Source organism: Vulpes lagopus, chromosome 2 (assembly GCF_018345385.1).
Source record: "Vulpes lagopus strain Blue_001 chromosome 2, ASM1834538v1, whole genome shotgun sequence".
NCBI lineage: Eukaryota > Metazoa > Chordata > Mammalia > Carnivora > Canidae > Vulpes > Vulpes lagopus.
In genome coordinates, this window is record NC_054825.1 from 145,350,752 (window position 1) to 145,372,805 (window position 22,054).

The window sequence follows — 22,054 nt, forward strand, 5'->3', positions numbered from 1 at the left end:
GGCAGGAAGAGGCAGAGGGAGAGGGAGAAGCAGGCTCTCTCTGAGCAGGGAGCCCCATGTGAGATTTGATCCCAGGACCCTGGGCCTGTGACCTGAGCAGAAGGCAGACACTTAACCGATTGAGCCACCCTGGGACTCCTTCATATTTTTTTAAAAATATATTTATTTATTTATTCATGGGAGACACACACACACACACAGAGAGAGAGAGAGGCAGAGACACAGGCAGAGGGAGAAGCAGGCTCCATGCAGGGAGCCCGATGCGGGACTCGATCCCGGGTCTCCAGGACTATGCCCTGGGCCAAAGGCAGGCACCAAACCGCTGAGCCATCCAGAGATCCCCACTCCTTCATATTTTACATAGGCTTGAGAAAATAGCACGTGCATATGAGAGAATATAATTTTTATGGGGAAGGTAGTGGGCAGAGGAAATGGTGTCAAGTTTTTCTAAAGCCACCTTGGTACTTTGTGAATAGTGGAGGTAAGACACAGATACAGATGTGTGGGGCACTAAATGACAAGTGTCAAGAACACAAATTATCAGATATCAGCACCAAGTGGGAAAGTATATACAACTAAGGGTGGGGACAATCAAGGGAGTCCTCACGGAGGAGGTGGCATTTGCACAGGGCTTTGCAAAAATAGGGTAGAGAAGGTGGGACCTAATTGGCTGTCAGAGAGGTAGTCCCGGGGCATTCTTTTGGATGAAAAGCATTCTCTTGCCTTCAGTTAACTCTAAGTCATTTATTGAGCACCTGTTATGTATATGCTGGGCATGTAGAAGCCACTTCCCCCTGTAAATTATCTGGAGATACATTTGATAGTTGAAACTAAGTGGGAATGGGGGACGTGTGTGCTACTGGCATCTAGTGGGGAGAGCCCAGAAATGCTGTGCAATAGACAGGATGGTCCCCTGCAACACAGAATTATCCAGTACAGAATGGTAATGGTGCCAGGGCTGAGAAGCGCTCACAGAGGCCTCACCAGTAAGCCCTCATTAGAGGCAAAGGGAAGTGTTTTGGTTGCCAGCCACAGCTCCGGACCCTGCCACACTAATAGTGAGGCCTTTCTCACAGCCTCAGAACTTTATTATATACTTGGGGAGTTGCACTATTATTAACCAGCATGCTTAGCATGTTCTGGCATAGGGAAGGCCCTAGCACCTGCTCCCAAAGTTTGCTCCCTGCAAAGTGGATATCACTGCCCTGTCTTTTCAGTCAAGGAAGCAGGCTCAGAGTAGCAGAGCAGAGAACATGAAGGCCTCAAAAGAATCTGTGCTGCTCAGTCAGACTGGGAAAGACATATCATATGATTTCACTCATATGTGGAATCTAAACAAAGAAATAAAATTCAGTGAATAAACAAAACTGAGAATCAGACCTGTAAACACAGAGATCAAACTGATGGTTGTCAGAGGGGCAGCTGGGGGATGGAGGTGGAGAGATGGGCAAATGGGTGAAGGGGGGTGGGAGATGGGCCTCTAGTTATGTGCTGAATGAGTCATGGAATGAAAGACAGTGGGGAATGCAGTCAGTGGTACTGTAGTAGTGATTTGTGGGGACAGGTGGCAGCTACACTGTGACACAGCATGATGTTTGGACTCTTGCAGTCGCTACGTTGTACACCTGGAACTAATGTAACATTGTCAACTACACTCAAAAAAAAAAATGGCTCTGGACTTTTGGAGGTGATCAAAGGGAATCATGCACACATAGAAGCTTGGGCACTGTGACTTGTGCAGAGATGTTGAAGGGCCCTGTAGGCCCCCAGAGCCTTTCCCCCCTCTCTATTTCTTCAGCCCAAGGGCAGGTGCAGGGTGGTGGTGTGTAGACAATCCCAACGCCTATGTACGTGGTGGTGGGAGAGAATTCCCCTAGAGCTTACATTCTCGGCTTTTAGAGGACTTTGATGGGACTTATTCTAGGGCAGTGATTCTCAAGATGTTTGGACCAGCAGCTTTAGCAGCACCTGGGAACCTGTTAGGAGAGCAAATTCTGGGGCACCTGGCTGACTTGGTTGGGCATCTGCCTTCAGCCCATGTCATAGTCCTGGGGTCCTGAGATGGAGCCCTGCCTCAGGCTCTCTGCTCAGCAGGGAGCTGGTTTCCCCTCTCCTTCTGCTTCTGCTCCCGCTTGTACTCTTGCTCTGTCTCTCTGTCAAATAAGTAAATAAAATCTGTATTTAAAAAAGAAAAAGAAAAGCAAATTCTCAGGCTCTGTCCATACCTACTGGATCAGAAACTCCAGCAGCAGGGCCCAGGAGTCTGTGGTTTAACAAGTCCTCCAGGGAAATTGGATGCTTCCAGAAGTGTGAGAACCACTATAGTAGGGTATGTCATGGATGAAATTGTGAATTTAGCCAAAGTCATCAGAATGATCTATTTTTTGAAAGACGATATCTGCTAGAAAAGCAGATTTATTTTATTTTATTATTTTTTAAAAGATTTATTTATTTATTTATTTATTTATTTATTTATTTATTTATTTATTTATTTATTTTAGACACAGAGAGAGAGAGAGAGGCGGAGACACAGGCAGAGGGAGAAGCAGGCTCCATGCCGGGAGCCTGATGCAGGACTCGATCCTGGGACCCCAGGATCACGCCCTAGGCCAAAGGCAGGTGCCAAACCGCTGAGCCGCCCAGGGATCCCCGCAGATTTTATTTTAAAAAATTATTTATATTTATTTTTATATTTTGAAAGATTTTATTTTTTCATGAGAGACACACAGAGAGAGGCAGAGACATAGGCAGAGGGAGAAGCACGCTCCATGAAGGGAGCCCGATGTGGGACTTGATCCCAGGACCCCTGGATCACAACCTGAGCCAAACGCAGAAGCTCAACCACTGAGCCACCCACGTGTCCCCCAAATTATTTATTTTTAATTGAAGTATAGTTGACCTACAATATTATGTTAATTTAATTTCAGGTGTACAATATAGTGATTCAACAATTCTATACATGACACTATCCTCACCATGATAAGCGTAGTTGCCATCTGTCATCATACATTATTACAATATTACCGACCATATTCCCTATGCTGTACTTTTCATCCCCATGACTTATTTATTTTATAAATAAAGTGGAAAATAAGTGGAAGTTTGTACCTATTTTTTATTTTATAAATAAAGTGAAAAATAAGTGGAAGTTTGTACCTCTTAATCCCCTTCACCTATTTTGCTCATCCTCCATCCACCCCTCCTCTGGCAACTACCAGTTTGTGCTGGGTATTGATCAATCTGGCTTTTTGCTTGTTTACTTGTTTTGTTTCTTAGATTCCACATATAAGTGAAATCATATGGTATTTGTCCTCTTCTGTCTGACTTATTTCACTTTAGCATAATGTCACCTGAGTCTGTCCATGTTGTTGCAAATGGCAAGATTTTTCTTTTTTTTTTATGACAGTAACATTTTGTTTTGTATATATGCCACATCCGTATTCATTCATATTCCCAATGATATTTAGGTTGCTTCCATATCTTGGCTATTAGAAATAATATAATGAACATGAGGGTGTTTTCCTTTTCTTCAGGTAAATGCCCAGAAGGGGCATTATTGGATCATATAGTACTTCTAATTTTTCTTTTTTTTAAGACTTTTTTTTTTTTAAAGATTTCATTTATTTATCCATGGGAGACATAGAGAGAGGCAGAGACACAGGCAGAGGGAGAAGCAGGCTCCATGCAGGGAGCCTGATGTGGGACGCGATCCCGGGTCTCCAGGATCACACCCTGGGCTGAAGGTGGCACTAAGCCGCTGAGCACCTGGGCTGCCCTTTTTTAAGTCTTTGTAAAAATATTTTATTATTTATTTATTTTATAATGATTTTATAATAATTTTTTAAAAGATTTTATTTATTAATTATGAATCTTTTTTAAAAAAGATTTTATTTATGAGACACACACACACACAGAGGCAGAGACACAGGTGTTGGACCCTGGCTCACGGGTGCCAACGTGTCCCGGTGGACGCCCCAGAGACTCAGACCCCAGACAGGCAGATGCAATTAGCAAGAGGGTTTATTGGACGTTTGCGCAAACGGGCTCTCCACCTCCGAGGTGTCAGAGCGCCCCGATTAGCAATTACAGGCATCTTTTAAAGGCAAAAAACCGCGGGAGTAGCATAGCATTCGGGTTATGACATGATTGATTTCTTTGAAGGTCAACACGACCATGTTCAGGGACTTTTCCAGTCAGGGCGCCGGGGGGGGGGGGGGGGGGGGGGATAGTTTTCTTATCTCGGAAAAACAGAATGTTTTTGTTGCTTGAATTCATGGGAGGCGCCTGGATGGGCTGCCTCAGAGTTAGGCCTGGTCCCACTCACGGGGGCGGGGGTGTGGGGTTTCTTCACAGGTAGAGGGAGAAGCAGGCTCCGCTCAAGGAGCCTGACATGGGACTCGATCCCGGGTCTCCAGGATTACACCCTGGGCTGAAGGCGGCGCTAAACCACTGAGCTACCCAGGCTGCCTTATTTTAAAGATTTTATTTATTTATTCATGAGAGACAGGGAGAGAGGCAGAGACATAGGCAGAGGGAGACACAGGTTCCCTGCGGGGACCGAAATATGGGACTCTATTCCAGGACCCCAGAATCACACCCTGAGCAGAAGGCAGATGCTCAACTGCTGAGCCACCCAGGCATCCCATCATATATTGTATTATGTAATATACTACATGATGTAGTATACATATAGATACATTATATATAACTATATAATCACCACAATATAATGATTAATTAGCATTAATTATATGTATAATCAGTAGGCTGTAATTATTTATAACTATATATGTATTTCTTGGAGAAAGAGATCTGACCTCTGTTTCCCCCTTCAGACTCATCCTGTAGAAAAGCATTGCCATGTGCCCTGTTGCCACAGTGACTAGTCCTTCTCCTTGCCCTGCCCCTTTGTGCCCTGGGCCTTTGCTCTTACTGTTCCTCCTGAAACACTCTTCCTCCAGCTGATCACAAAGCTGGGAGTGCTTCTCATCCGCAGGCTTCCATCTCCATGTGTCCTCCCAAAACAGCCCTTCTCTGACCACTGTACCTAAAGGAGACCTCTCCTTCCATCCCATTTCCCTCCGACACTTGTATCCACTGATTTTCTCAGCAGTGATGAAGGGTAGTTGGAAGGCAGGCAGGCAGGCCGGGACCTGGGGCCCCCTGCCCTAAGAGGAAACCACCCTTAAAAGGATTTTGTACCACCCTGGAAGTGACGTAAGAATGAGTTAGGGGCAGATGGGGCTAGGCAGGGAAAGATAAGAGAAAGGCCCCAGAGTCAGGCTCCTATCCATCCCAAAGAAACAGAGATAAGACAGTAAAAAGAGAAAAAATATACCTGGCTCCCTAGGTATATTTAGGGAGTAACCCCCCCCCTTAATAGCTACTAAAAAATCCCAAATGTAGAGAAATGTTACTGAGGAGATATTAACCAGAGAGAAGGGAACACCTTGTTTGTGCTCATGATATTTACAAAGAAACATCTTATTTGTTACAAGTCCACCATGTTTGTTCTAAATATAGACATGATACTTATGAATCCACCCTGATATTGATAAGAAATTTACCAAGTTCCCTGGGCAGGTTCCTATAAAAGACAGACCATCAAAGTCCTCAGTGGCAACCCTGTTGGGACCCTTCTCCCTTTTGAGAGCTTTCTCTGTATTTCTGCCTAATAAATTTCTATCACTTTGCTCACTCTCTGTCATCCGCAAGATTCATGCAAGATTCACTCATTCTTTGACTCCATGAGACAAGAACCAAGTTCTTCCGTATCAGGAGCTCTCCACCCTTTCCCATGTGATAGGTGACAAAAACCTGATTGGATGACAGGCACAGGGGAGGGTTGATCAAATTAAAACAGTGCACTGACAAGCCCATAAAAACCCCTAGACTTAGAAACTCTGATGGGAACCCTCTTGGGTCCCTCTCTCCTCAGGAGCTTTGTACTATCCCTTTGCTATTGCCCAGTAAGCCTTGCTTTGCTGCCCACCACTCTGTGGTCTTCATCCTTCCAAGTAGCGTGACCAAGAACCAAGAGCACTGCCAGAGGAAAGAGTCTTGTAACGAGCACATCTCCCAAGTGGCGAATGCATTGTTCGTGTGTGTGTGTGTGTGTGTGTGTGTGTGTGTGTTACTTGCTAACCAAACCGTCTGCCTCACTAGAACATAAGCTCCGCATCGGTTCTGTTCACCACCCCAGCGCTGGGTAAGTAGTAGGTACTCAGTAACTGTTGGCCAGATGAAGGAGTGGATGAATAACCCTGCTTGGTGACCTGCTAGATAAGCTTTACCTGTAGAACAGAGACAGGAGGGGTACCCGCCACACAGTGTGGTGTGAATTAAATGAAATAGTGCACAAACTTGGGGTAATGGTACTTAGCTCATTGTAAGATTTCAACAGTTACTATTCCCATTCTCTTGTCACTGAGTCCTAGGCTCACCTTTTTTTTTTTTTTTTGGAGGGAGGGGGATTTATAAAGCTTGTTTAATATCAATGACTTTTTTTTTTTCCAGAATTAGGATTTGTGAAAGAATAAACAGTACAGAGTTCTTCCTTATGGACAAAAGCTCCCTGGAACATTAAAGATCCAGCCACACCCACCTCATACAAAACACTATGAAAAAGCAGAATCAACCATTTATTAATTCTTAGCTTTTTCCCATCTTGGAACATGCAAAAGCAAGATTGTCTTTCTTGACAATATGTATGTATCTATGTTTTTTAAAGTTTATTTTTTATTGTAACTCACATCTGAGTCTTTAAACAACTATGAAGGAGAAAGGTGGATAGACCACTGACAATGCTTGTTTCTTCTTGGCCACAGGAACAAAGGCAGAGTTCAGACTGGGCCTCTGAGGGTAAGGCTCCTGACCCAAACCGACCCCCGGGCACTGAGGTCCTAATCACAAAAATTAAGCTGTTTTGGTAACAGGTTCCTAGACAGTCTCGTGACCTATTTCCAGGGACTGCATGGCTTCGTCATGCTCATCACTGCGGTGGAGAGGAAATCACCAGAATGAACATTCTCTCTTTGGAGAGACTTCATGGTTTCCAGGCAGAGCATCATTGTGTCTCCACTTCATTTCCCTCCGGGCTTTGTGGCCAGTGCGACTCAGCCTTTTGGCACACTTTCAGTACCAGCGCCTCTCCGTGATTTCAACCTTGCCCTCGGAGTTGGGCTCTTTCAACTGGAGCAGGACCTTGAACTCCCATTGGAACCCCTAGAGGAGGGTTCTGCTTGGTCCAAAAATTTTTTCCAGCAGATGGGCCTCCAGAGGAAGCACAGACGGCTTCAGAAAGTACTTAAACCTACACCAGTACTGTTGAGTGTGCATAAGGAGCCAATTCCTGGAATAGAATACTCCTTGCTGGCTCCTGGGCTGTGTGATCGGTGCCGGGTCTTCATCATGAAGGGCACCATTGCTGACTGGGAAGGAATCTGCAGGAAGAGGTTGGCTCAACTCTTGACCTGCTGGAGGCAACCTTGGTCTAGTCATTGAACCTCCTGGGCTGTCAGAGTTTACTCCATCAAGTATTTACTGAGTGCATGCACACGGTTCTAATGCTGGAGAAACGGTCATGAACTATTAAAACTCCTTGCTTTCATGGATTATATTATTTTTTAAAAATTATTTATTTGAGACAGACCATGAATGGGGGTGGGAGAGAGGAAGAAACAGATTCCCCCCTGAGCAGGGAGCCCTATGCAGGGCTCTATCCCAGGACCCTGGGATCATGACCCAAGCCAAAGGCAGATGCTGAACCAGCTGAGCCACCCAGGTGTCCCTGGAACTTATATTCTGAGATCTCCAATGGTCTAGATATTTTCTCTTAGATCCTGTGTCATGCAAGAGCTGGAATGATCTGGCTGAGTTTTGAGCAGATGAAGAACAAGGATGGCCTAGCCTAAGGACTTGGGATGGGATGGGGAGTCCTTGGCTTAATTTCACTCAGTTCTAGCAGGTTTCTAAAATCATTTGGCAGATTTCCTTGAACTGTCCTTGAGAGTTTGCTTGATATGGTACCACATCTGATGGTGTGCCTGCAGCTCTTCTCTCTGAGAGCACATCAGAATTTGAGGAGTTGGGACGCCTGGGTGGCTCAGCCGTTGAGCGTCTGCCTTTGTCTCAGAGCGTGATCCTGGAGCCCTGGGATCCAGTCCCACATCAGGCTCCCTGCAGGGAACCTACTTCTCTCTCTGCCTGTGTCTCTCTGACTTTCTCTCTCTCTCCGTATCTCTCATGAATAAATAAATAAATTCTTTTTTTTAAAAAAAAAAAAGGAATTTGAGAGTTAGAGGACTGCCAGAGGAACCCAGGCCTCCTGCCTTCTGGTTCAATGCTTTTGCTCTACAAACTCAAACAAATGGAGTTTCCCTGCTTTCGGAATTCAATTCCAGGAAGGGGTCTGATTGGCTCTGCTGAGATCCCTCCCTTGTAGCAATCACTGTTGCTGAAGCCATGCGGTGAGCTGGTCGGTCAGGTCAGGGGTCCAGGGCTTATTAGGGGACCAAGTAGGTGGGAAAGTTTGCCAGGGAGCCAAGAAAAGAGTGGTACCTTATTCCACAGGAGATGATAAAAACTTGTCCTCAACTTCTCACTCACCCCCCACCCCTTTTTAATGATTACATGTTTTTAAACAACCAGGACAATGTGCAGATATTCTGAATGATCCATTCATTTTGTCTGGTACATGGGGCCACAGACTTTCACCACCTTGTATTACATAGACCAACCTGCTGCTTTTCCATAAGGACCAGAATTTTATTTTATTTTTTTAAGATTTTATTTATTCATGAGAGACACACAGAGAGAGGCAGAGACATAGGCAGAGGGAGAAGCAGGCTCCCCGATGCAGGACTGGATGCCAGGACTCCGGGATCATGACCTGAGCCAAAGGCAGATGCTCCACCACTGAGCCACCCAGGCGTCCCTCACTCAGCCTTGACTGGCCTTGGGCTTCGGCTCTGCGCTCTGACTCAGAGCCTCACATTTAACTTACTGCCAGGAGCTGACTTCAGCTCTGGGGAAAAGCAAGTCCCTTGTATTTACTTGGATTGATTGATAAGACAAATTGCCCAGGATGTTCCTCTGACAGTTGCCAAGGGCAAATTTTTCTCTAATGAGGGATGAGAAATAGCAGTATGTCTCAGGAGACTGATTATAGCACCAGAATCAGAATCCTAGCTCTGGAATGCAATTTGATACATGACTTTGGAGCTTAAAAGAGATTAACTTCATAAGATATTCAACAAATTAATTGATCCATCATTCCAAAATATTTTTGACAATAAATATGAAACCTGTAAATTAGTTAAAGAATGTGCTAATTATTGAAACTTTCAGTAGCCAGAAAAAAAGGAGGTTTGGATTTATAATGCTAAGAGAGGCTTCCTGCAGGGTCCCTTGGGGCCATGTGTGATTATGTTTGATCCCTGAGCTGACGGATGAAGAAAGCTTCTGGCAGAGCCTTCTCACTGTACAAAAAACTCATAATTGAGACTGATTGAGAGGACCAGAGAAGCATGTGACATATCTGAAGTATCACTTTAGAGGGTCAGTCTTGGGATAGTAATTTGGACATTGACTCTTATGCCGAGGGTGGTCATTTTAGCCCTCTGCATTTTTAGCACACTGATGTAAGGAGGACCCAAGTCCAGTCTGACAGATAGGGCTCAAATATTATCTAGTGATTTCTGGTAAATAATAAAGCCTCAGAAATGTTTGGTGGATTTGACTGAAAAAGGGCCTACTTTTTCAGGTTAGAAAATGTAGTGTTCAGGGGCACCTGGGTGGCTCAGGGTGTGATCCAGGGGTCCTGAGATCCAGTCCCATGGTAGGCTCCCCGCAGGGAGCCTGCTTCTCTCTCTGCCTGCGTCTCTGACTCTGTGTGTGTGTGTGTGTGTGTGTGTTTTTTTAAGATTTTATTTTTTTATTCATGAAAGACACACAGAGAGAGAGATAGAGAGGGGATTTACCCCAAAGATACAGATGCAATGAAATGCCCTGACACCTGCACCCCGATGTTTATAGCAGCAATGTCCACAATAGCCAAACTGTGGAAGGAGCCTCGGTGTCCATCGAAAGATGAATGGATAAAGAAGCTGTGGTCTATGCATACAATGGAATATTACTCAGCCATTAGAAACGACAAATACCCACCATTTGCTTCAACGTGGATGGAACTGGAGGGTATTATGCTGAGTGAAATAAGTCAATCGGAGAAGGACAAACATTATATGGTCTCATTCATTTGGGGAATATAAAAAATAGTGACAGGGAATAAAGGGGAAAGGAGAAAAAAATGAGTGGGAAATATCAGTGAGGGAGACAGAACATGAGAGACTCCTAACTCTGGGAAACGAACTAGGGGTGCGGGAAGGGGAGGTGGGCGGGGGGTGGGGGCAACTGGGTGACGGGCACTGAGGGGGGCACTTGATGGGATGAGCACTGGGTGTTATTCTATATGTTGGCAAATTGAACACCAATAAAAAATAAATTTACAAAAAAATAAAAAAGTGTCATTCTTGTTGAATTAGCGTTAATATACCAATAGCCCTCAAGGAAGCAGAGTGATGCAGTAGGAACATGTGGATTTTGTGGACTGAGATATATTGCAAAGCAAATACATTAACATAATTCTCATACGATATATATATATATACTGAGCATGTGTCAAAGATTAATTAATTAGAGAGGTGTTATGGATGAAATTGTGCTCCTCCAAAATTTGTATGTTGCCCTCCTAACCTCTTATACTTCAGAATGTGATGGTATTTGGAGGTAGAGCTTTCCGAGAGGTAATTAAGATAAAATGAGGTCATAAAGGTGGGGTCCTAATCCAATGTAACTGGTTTCTTTATAAGATGAGGAAGAACTATCATGGGTGCAGAAACACAGAGGAAAGAGCAGGTGAAGAGGTGGTACGAGAGTGGCCATTTGCAAACCAGGAAGAGAGGCCTCAGGAAACCACCTGACATCCCATGCCAAGGCCTTGATCTTGGGCTTCCAGCCTCCAGAACAGTGAGATACATTTCTGTTGTGTTGGCCACCTATTGTGTGTCTTTAAAAAAAAAAAAGTATGTATGTATGTATGTATGTATTTATTTATTTATTTGAGAGAGAGACAGTGAACATGACCTGGGGGGGGAGGGGCAGCGGGAGAGGGAGAAGTAGGCTCCCCACTGAGCAGGGAGCCCCCACAAGGGGCTCCATCTCAGGACCCTGGGATCATGATGCTTAACCAACTGAGTTATCCAGGTGCCCCTAAATAAATAAAATATTAGAAAAAAGGAAGCATGTTCCTACACCTGAGGCCCCCAAGGGCAGAAAGCACCCCTGGGACATGGTTGGCAGAGCACAGAGTGTGCCTGAGGGGACTGCAGGATCACTGAGAGGCTGGGTCCCTACTGCTGACCTAGGCGCCCCCTGTCACCCCCCGGGCAGGACAGGAGTGGGTGGTCTTGACAATCATTAGGGGAGAAGGAGGGGGTTACCCTTTCTTTACTCTTGGCCATCCGGCCATGCCAGCTCCCACCCACCCATGGCCGTTGTCACCCCACTCCACTGCTTTCTGAGGGACCTAGGGCCCTCCTCGAGCTCTGTCTCAGCTTTAAGCAACCAGGGGAGCCTGAATGTGCGTACAGGGTCAGAACTTCCAGTTGGAAGTCACTGGCATCTTTGTGGCTGTCCTTCTACTTCTGTTTTTCAGAGGTGAACTTGTTGATGAACTGATTAATTTATATGTGTATTGTTAAAATATTTTATGCTGAGGTAGGAGTTGAGGGGAAAGGGGGTTTTCTGGTCCCAGCCCCCTCTCTGAAGGAGACAAGGGGGGTTACTTAGGACACTAGCCCAGATCCCTCCAGGGGACACCACTGCCCAGCAGGTGGCACCCCTGCCTAGGCCCTGGGACTCCTGGAAGGGGTTATACTGAGGTTTTTTCTTTCTTTTCAGCTGTTAAATTTGTGGGTGTTTATTTATTTGAGAGAGACGGAGTGCATGAGCCAGGAGGAGGGGCAGAGGGAGAGAGAATATCTTAAGCAGACTCCACCCTCCTTGTGGGGTTACACCTGGGCTCCATCCCACAACCCTGACATCATGACCTGAGCAAAAACCAAGAGTTGGTTGCTCAACCGAAGGAGCCACCCAGGTGCTCTGGTGGTGATTTATTTTTAACGGTGGGGGGGGGGGGGGGGCGGCGGCTAGGAGCTGGTTCAGTCTAAGGTGGGGACTACTGCTCCCAATTCCCTGCTTGTAAAATGCAATTAAGAGACAGCCTGGCCTGTTGGCTCAGGCCAGGACCTCGCTGGAGAAAGCGAAAGGAGACTGCCTCCGGATAATGAAGAGTTGCATCAGAGTTTTTTTTTTTTTTTTTTTAAGATTTTACTTATTTATTCATGAAAGACAGAGAGAGACAGAGAGACACAGGCAGAGGGAGAAGCAGGCTCCATGCAGGGAGCACGATGTGGGACTCAATCCCCAGTCTCCAGAATCAGGCTCTGGGCTGAAGGCAGCGCTAAACCACTGAGCCACCAGAGCTGCCCTGCATCAGAGTTTTTGCTGGCATTTTTCCCACAGGTTCCTCAGCTCCCCATTCATTCCAGCAATGCTCTGCTTGCCTGAGTGAAAGCCTTGTGAACTAATGGCAGCTATTACTTACGTGAGGCTCCTTGAACTACTAGTGAGCTAATCTGTGAGGATTGTGACTTGCCAGTAATGCTCAGCGCTGTGCAGTGTAGCAGGGCAGCTCTGGGGGTGGGGGTGTAAGGGCAGGGGTAGGGCAACCCACTCCAGCCCCACCTGCCACATCTGCTGACCCTGAGCAAGAAGATCCTTAATCTCCCTGGGTTTCAGTTTTCTCATAAACAAAATGGGGGATGAAAATGCTGCCCTGTGAGAGTCAAGTGCAAGAATATTTTTTGAAAAGATTTTATTTGAGAGAGAGAGAGAGAGAGAGAGAGAGAGAGAGCACAAGCAGAGGGAGAGGAAGGGGGAGCTGGGCAGGGAGCCTGACATGGGGCTTGATTCCAGTTCATGACCTGAACTGAAGGCAGAAGCTTCATTGAGCCACCCAGGCACCCCAAGATCCCACTTTTTGATGAGAATCTCCAATTCTTCTATGTCACTCATGCACTCTCTTCCAGTTCCGTGTTTGCCTCATTCATCCCTGCAACTATCCATCTACCCATCCATCCGTCATTATTTACTGCACTGTGGTTGCTGATGATGTAGTGATGATCCAGACTGATAACAAACACATTTCTCATGCAGCTCATGCAGTAGATGATGTTTTTCATGGTGAGAATATTTGACATGAGATCTACCCTCTTGACAAGATTTAAGTGCATAGTAGTAAGGTACTGTTAGCTCTAGGTGCCAGGTTGTACAGCAGGTTGCTAGAACTTATTAATCTTGCATAATTGAAACCATATCCCTTGGGCAGCCCTGGTGGCGCAGCAGTTTAGCGCCGCCTGCAGCCTAGGCCGTGATCCTGGAGACCGGGGATCGAGTCCCACATCGGGCTCCCTGCATGGTGCCTGTTTCTCCCTCTGCCTGTGTCTCTGCCTCTCTCTCTAGCTGTGTCTCTATGGATAAATAAATTTTAAAAAACCTTTAAAAAAAAAAAAAGAAACCACATCCCCATTGAATAGCAACTCCCATTTTAGCCCTCCCCCAGCTTCTGGCAGCCACTATTCTATTTCCTATTTCCATGAGTTTGATTATTTTAGATACTTCACACACGTGGAATCTTGCACTGTGACTGATTTGTTTCACTTAGCATAATGCCATCTGGGTTCATCCATGTTGTCACATATGGCAGGATCTCTATCCTTGTGAAGGCTGAACAATAGCCCATTGTTTCTATATACTACATTATCTTTGTCCACTTATTTGTTGATGGATAGTTAGGTTGTTTTCATATCTTGGCAACTGTGGAGTACAGGAATCTCTTTAAGATGCTGATTTCAAAAATTTTAAAAGATTTTATTTTATTTTATTTTATTTTTTTTATTTATTTTAAAGACTTTGAGATGCCTGGTGGCTCAGTGGATGAGCATCTGCCTTTGGCTCAGGGCATGATCTTGGAGTCCCGGGATCGAGTCCCACATTGGGCTCCCTGTATGGAGCCTGCTTCTCCCTCTGCCTGTGTCTCTGTCCCCCCTGCTCATGAATAAATAAATAAAAACAAAAGAAAACTTAAAAAATTTATTTATTTATTCACAGAAGGAGAGAGAGGCAGAGACACAGGAAGAGGGAGAAGCAGGCTCCATGCAGGGAGCCCAACATGGGACTCGATCCTGAGTCCCCAGGATCACACCCCGGGCTGAAGGCGATGCTAAACCACTAAGTCACTGGGGCTGCCCAAAGATTTTATTTTTTTAAAGTAATCTCTGCACCCAATGTGGGGCTCAAACAACCCCAAGATCAAGAGTCGCATGCTCTACCGACAGAGCTATCCAGGGACCCCTCAATTTTTCTTTTTGATATTCATTCAGAAGGGGAATTGCTGGATCATGTGGAAATTCTACTTTTAATTTTTTGAGGAACCTCTATACTGTTTTTCATAGAGACTGCATCAGTTTACATTCTCACCAACAGTGTATAAAGGCTTCCTTTTCTCTTTATTTTCACCAACTCTTATCTTTCAGTTTTTTGATAATAGCCCTCCTAACAGGTGTGAGGTGATATTTAATAGTCTTGGTTTGCATTTTTCCAATTAGTGATGTTGGGCATCTTTTCATATATCTGTTAGCCATTTGTATATCTTCTTTGAAGAAATGTCTATTCACATCCTCTATTTCTTAATTGAGTTACTTGGGTTTTGTTTGTTTGTTTGTTTAAATATTTTATTTTTAAGTAATCTCTACATCCAATGCTAGGCTCAAACTCACAACCCAGAGATCAAGAGTCTGCATGCTCTTCCAACTGAGCCAGCCAAGTGCTCTGTTTGTTTGCTTTGCTTTTGTTTTTGTTTTGTTTTGTTTTTTGCTATTGAGTTGTAGGAGTTTCTCAATAGTTGAGGTATTAACCCCTTAGCAGACGTATGGTTTGCAATATCTTCTCCCATTCTATGGGTTGCCTTTTCACTCTGTTGATGGTTTCCTTTGCTGTGCAGAAGCTTTTTAGTGTGATGTAGTCCTATTTATTTATTTTTGCTTTTGTTGCTTATGCTATTTGGTGTCATATGCAAGAATTATCCAGGCAACTGTCATAAAGTTTTTCTATGTTTCTTCTAGGAGTTTCAGTTTTAGATCTTAATGTTTAAGTCTTTAATCCATTTTGAGTTGATTTTTGGGAAGGGAGAAAGAATTTATAAGTATCAACAAATGCCACATAATGCTCTAATAGGGTAATTATAGGATGCTGTAAGAGCACATGGGAGTGTCCCCCCCTATCTGCCCCCCTCCCAGGGTTGGTGAGGGCATGAGTCCTTAAGGCCTGACTCATGAGGAGTTGGCCAGACAGGGGAGGGCAGAGTAGAGCAGGCTGAGAAGAGAGTATGTACAGACCCAGAGGCCAAATGAGGGAAGTACCAATGCTGGGCAGATTTTGGGGGGTGGATTCTCAAATAGAATCAAAACTTGGCTGTTTTGCCTGCTTCTCCCTCTGCCTGTGTCTCTGCCTCTCTCTCTCTCTCTCTCTGTCTCTCGTGAATAAATAAATAATATCTTAAAAAAAAAACTTGGCTGTATTGGACCCCACCTGCCTTTGGAGCAAATCTGCAATCCACCTCTGAAGTTACAATCTTTCCTTTCCTATTCAGGTGTTAGGTAGGCACTTCTATACCCCACAGGATGGGTTTGGCTCCAGCTCCCTTATAATTTGTATCCCTTATAATGGATACAAATTTCCTCAAACTACTTACACTTCCTTATTTCTCCTGTTCCTTCTCTGGAGCCATGGTGAACCCTATTTTTCTTATTTTATTTTATTTATTATTATTTTTTAAATATATATTTTTAAGGATTTTATTTATTTATTCATGAGAGACACACAGAGAGAGGCAGAGACACAGGCAGAGGGAGAAGCAGGCTCCATTTCAGGGAGCCTGATGTGGGGCTCGTTCCCCAGTATCCAGGATCACGCCCTGGGATGAAGGCAGGGGCTCAGCTGCTGAGCCACCCAGGCGTCCCTATTTTTCTTATTTTAAATGTAGCTTTCTTTTGTTTTAGAGAGCTAAGTACCAAGATAATTTGTGGTGGGATCTGTACCTAGCTCTTTGCTCTGTAGGCTGTGAAGTGTCTTGGTGGTGCTCCCACTAGGGAAACATAAATGCTGGAGGGGCCAGGAAGGTTCCAGAATGGGCGGTAGCCCTTTGGAATGCATGGTCCTCCTGCACTGCCTTTCCGCATCTGCTTCTGCTGGAGACACAGGGATAAGCACTGTTTGGCTTCTGTTAACACTGATACAAGAACACCCACAGCACAAGCAGGACGATAAACAGCAACGTCATTGGCCCTGTGCTGTGGTGACAATGGGGAAGGTGGGGAGGACGGAGGAGTGCTGAGAAAATGCTTATAAGGTGTGGCTACAACTCCTCGCAGTTGAATAGCGTCCTGTGGGAATGCAGGCCTGCCGTGGACAGATATTCCAACAGAAGACTGAAATCTGGATGGTTTGGGGTACATGTAACTGACTAATTTTTAATTCTTAGAAAAAATTAAGTTTAAATATACTGTACAGGCCATGGTGATACAGATTAAACAAAAGATATTTATGGGCTTATTCAGAGGTCTTAACCTTGGCTGCACATTAGAATCACCTGGGGAGCTTTTTTTTTTTTTTTTTTTAAGATTCTTATTTATTTGAAAGAGCTCGTGCATGAGAGAGCATCAGGGTGGGGGGAGGACAGAGGGAGCAGGAGAAGCAGGCACCCGCTGAACAGGGAGCCCCACTGGGGCTTGATCCCAGGATCCTGGGATCATGACCTGAGCCAAAAAGGCAGATGCTTAACTGAGCCACCCAGGTGCCCCTACCTCTGGCCAATTAAATCAGAATCTTGGGGGGCGGGATGAGTCATCATTTTTTTTAATGTCCCAGGTGATTCCAATGTACAGTTAAGGCTGAGAACCACAGGGTTTGATGTGTCTGTGGGCTTTCTCACATGTGACCCCTGATTTATATGGCAGATGCTAGGGTGAATGCTTTGTACCACCTGGGGCCTTTTCTAGCGTTAGTTGGCAGGTGTGCTACATCACCAGCTATCAAGTGCCCTGGATGGGACCTCTGCAGGAAAACATGAAGTGCTCATCTGTTCTCTTTCTCTTGAGGGCCCCATCTCTTTGTCATGAGATGTACTGACTGTTACCGTGATGGTAGAAGAGGTTTTGTTTTACCTTAAATGGTTGCAAAAGCTTTTTTCATGGTGCACACGTTTTGATCTAGCATCTTGTCCTGGGCTGTCTCTTACTTGTCCTCTTAGCTCCACTGTATGGATGTTATAATGACCAGGCATCATGCACATGCAGTCACTTTGCAACTATGCAAACAAGGCCCAGTCGATAGGTATACATGAGGAATTACCTTCAAGGTCTGGAAAAGACCGGATATAGCAAGCCTCATCAACCATGGTGGGCAAGTGGCAGCGTCTGATATGCCTTCCCCCTTCCTCAAATAGTGGTGTTTCCTGCAGTCCCATCATTGACTCTGTTGTCTTAGATCACATACTTTGGCCGTACTCATACCTCTTGAGTCTTTGCCACCAATTCTATTCTCTGCTGAGTTCCAATTTTGTTTTTCCAACAGTCTATTAGATATTTCCACCTGAATGCTCTATAGGAAATATGGACTTAATGTGAACAATCCTGAAACAATAATGTTTTTTTTTTTTTTAAGATTTTATTTATTCATGAGAGACACAGAGAGAGAGAGAGGCAGAGGGAGGAGCAGGCTCCGTGCAGGGAACATGATGTGGGACTTGAGGGACTCCAGGATCACACCCTGGGCTGAAGGCAGACGCCAAACCACTGAGCCACCCAGGGATCCCCCAACAATAATGTTTCAATAAATTTGTTACTCTCAACCTCCATGAGTTTTTTTTTTTTTTTTTTTAAGGAATTTACTGGAAGGACACATAAAGGAAGAATTGAAAAACCGGTGCAAAGAAGGACAGGTGCCAAAGAAACTTGCTTAACAGCCCCAGAGGCATGTGGACAGCCTTTTAAGATGCTGTCTTTGGCTGACTTATTTGCAAATGCTTCCAGCCCCCATGTGTTTCTGCTCCAGATTCAAATTTCTTTTCTTTTTAATGAAGATATAATTCACACACCATAGCATTCACACTTTTATTATTATTATTTTTAAGGATTTGATTTTTATTTGAGAGAGAGTGAGCCGGATGGAGGGGCAAAGGAAGAAGCAGGGACTCTGAAATGGGGCTCGATCCCAAGATCTTGAGATCATGACCTGAGCTGAAGGCAGACCCTTAACCTACTGAGCCACTTAGGTGCCCCTCCCGATTCAAATTTCTGCGAGAGATAAACTGATTGGCCTGTCTTGGGTCATGTGCCCACCCTTGACTTGACTCAGGGGATGGAGTCTGTGATTGGAAAGCCCATCAAAATCAGATAAGGGGGTGGGATCAGTCTCTCAGTGCTGTTACCAGGAGAAAGCAGAGAGCTTCCAAAATGGGGAGGGGGATGTTTTATAAAAATTGTCCCCCCCCAAAAAAATTGTCCCCATTGTGTTGTTTTAAACATTATACGAGTTACACATAAGTAAATGCACTTCTAAAAAACCAAATAAGGAAGAATAGAGAATAACATCTTCTTCATCCTGCTCTCATCCTCAGAGGTAAGTCCTACCAATTTATGGTCTGTTTTTATAGGTCTTTTTTCTGCTTTTAGATGTATATGTAAATATGTATGTAAAATATGTATATATACATTAATAGAGCTGCTCCTTTTCATATTAATATGACTTATTGCCTTCATGTACCTTAGTTTTTTCCCATTTCAAACTCATAGTTGCTCCTCATTTTTATTTTAGCAAGTTAAGTAATTCTGGCCAACACTAATTTAAGCAGTTCAGAAGTTTGTAAAATGAAAAGTGAAAATTTCCCTCCCTCCAATCGACATTTCCCTACACTTCTAGTGCTTTTATTCCCTAGAGATAAGCACTGTTAACATTTTCTTATCAGAAGGAACGCTTTTAGGTAAACAAGTGGGGCTAACTCCAGGACTGTTTACTTTCCGTATCCTGATATTACAATGCTGATTATCATGTGTGTCAACCCATTTGTATAAATGTAACAAAATCAGTGGTACCAAGGGATGGATGGTCACCAAGATTTTTAAGAAATGTAGTACTTTATTATTTTTTTTAAAGAGTGCATGCCTGGGCGAGGGTCGGAGCTGGGGGGGGCGGTATGTGTGGAGGAGGGGCAGAGGGAGACAATCCCAAGCAGATTCCCTGCTTCACATGGAGCTCACCTGGGGGCTCCATCTCACAACCCAGAGATCATGACCTGAGCTGAAATCAAGAGTCGGATGCTTAACTGACTGAGCCACCCAGGTGCCCCGAGAAATGTAGTACTTTATAAGTAACTGTCCATAAACTCTCTCTCCACCTTCTAAACTTCCTGACTCCCATAATCGAATTTTCCATCTTTCATATAACAGAGGCCATGCCAGTTTATTTTTTAATTTTTATTCATGAGTGACACAGAAAGGCAGAGACACAGGCAGAGGGAGAACCAGGCTCCATGCAGGGAGCCCGACGTGGGACTTGATCCCGGGTCTCCAGGATTATGCCCTGAGCTGAAGGCAGATGCTCAACCACTGAGCCACCCAGGCGTCCCTGCCAGTTTTTAAGTCAACATTTTATAGATATTCTTGCTGCTTATACATCTGACATAGAAGCCTGGTGTTCAAAGCTGTTCTACACTATCTCGCTCCTAGGAGGCAAATAAACTGGAAGCTGGCTTGTCAAAATCCAGTTATGATGAGCATTTCTTTCTGGACCAGAACATGCAATATTACATAAATAATTCCTGTGGAGATAGACACGTGCATTTCTTGTTTGAATTCTGGGGACATTCTTTCCATTGTTCTCATAAAACATTTTACAGATGGAGACAAAGAATCAAATGATACAAGCCTTCTTGTACTGTTAGCCATTTGGAAACAGCTATATAATTGGTCAAAAGGGGAATCAGCTGGTGTGACTGCCAGGGGAGGATTTTCAGGGAGAGGAGGAACTATCTTGATGGCCTTCTAATGAGCAGACAGGAAGTGAGAGGTTGGCTCTCAGCTGCTAATTGTGCTCTATAGCCAACCTCCCAGCAGGATGTTGTGAACTCACCAGTCCCGCCACTCTAATCTTTTCCAATCAGCAGAAAGGGCTTATGTGGATGCAAAGGGAATCTCCATGCCCTTGGTCATGCTAGGGACTCTCCTGCTTCTCTAGAAGAAGAAAAGCAGAACAGAAAGGAGAGAGAAGTAGAGTATAATTACTCTGCACTAATTCTGGGACAGCTAAATACTGATGTCCTGACCTCTTATTCTGGAGATGTTTCTGGGATGCAGCCTGTGCTCTGTCTAGAACCTGTGCTTTTTCACTTGAACTGCAGTGACTAAGGTCTTATGAATTCTTGGGATGATACATGACTGCTTCACATGAACTGTTCTATATGGGACTTAGGTTTTGAGGGTAATTTAACAGTGATTGCTCTTTGTGTATCTGTTCTATTGAGTAATCTAGAGCTAAATCAGAAATGGGTAGAATTTCTGGTTTAGGGATGCCTGGGTAGCTCAGTGGTTGAGTGTCTGTCTTCAGCTCAGGGTGTGATCCTGGGTCTGAGAATCAAGTCCCGCATCGGGCTTCCTGCATGGAGCCTGCTTCTCCCTCTGCCTATGTCTCTGCCTCTCTCTCTGTGTCTCTCATGAATAAATAAATAAAAATCTAAAAAAAAAAAAAAGAAACATCCTTGTTTTGGGGTAACTGAGTGATGGGCACTGAGGGGTGAACTTGGCAGGATGAGCACTGGGTGTTATGTGATATGTTGGCAAATTGAACTCTGATAAAAAAAAATTAAAAATTAAAAAAATATTTCTGGTTTACTGTGATGAAAGTGGAAAATAATCTAAGATCATTCTATGGAGAAGCCTTAGAATTCCCATCTTTCAGGGACGTGCCTTGAGCTAAAACACAGCGGGACAATTGCCCCTCCTCCTTGCCATGTTGTGTTCTTCTTGAGGGAATATGGGTTTCCCTTTTCTAAATGTTGGGCTTGTTATCTCTTAGTAGATCTTTCCTCCTTCCTTTTTCCCCTCCAATCTGATCCTCTCTGAGTATATAGCTAATCCCCTCTTAATCACTTAGTGTGAGACCATAAACTCAAAATTAGGCTTGGCACACAGTAGATAATTGCTTAGTTAATTTTTGCTGAATTATAAAAAAAATGCTTATAGTAGAAACCTACTTGGAGTCGAGCAAGAATTCCTCACCATTTTGTCTGTCTCCAGCCTGTATGGCCGGGGGAATGGGTGTTGTATTCTCTTGCAATAGCTAGAAGTGATGTAGCCATGGTGAGTAAACAAAACTTTGGATATGCAGAACTGTCAAACTAAAAGGACAAGATGAAGAGAAAGTGGGAAGAAAAATGTGTATGGCTGTAGCTAGGTGTTTGTGATACAGGACAATTTGTTGTGGGGAATCAAGTGGTTCAGTCTCTGTTCCAATATGGTGACCTGAGGGAGTAAGGAAAAGCGAATCACACCCTCTGCCTTCCCATACATTCCTGTTCTTTTTTTTTTCCTTAGTAATTGATAGAACACATAGAAAATCATTAAGAATACAGAAGACCTGAACAATACTATAAATAACAAGGCTAGTTGACATTTATAGAACACTCAATACACATTCTTCTTGAGAGCATATGGGATGTCTACCAAGGTAGACTATATTGGGCCATAAAAACAGGTGCCAACAAATTTAAAAGGATTTAAGTCTTAAAAAGTATATTTTCTGATCACAATGGGATTAAAAGGGAACTCAAGAACAGGAAAACTCTATTTTTCTTTTAAATGTTCCATTTAGTGAATTCTGA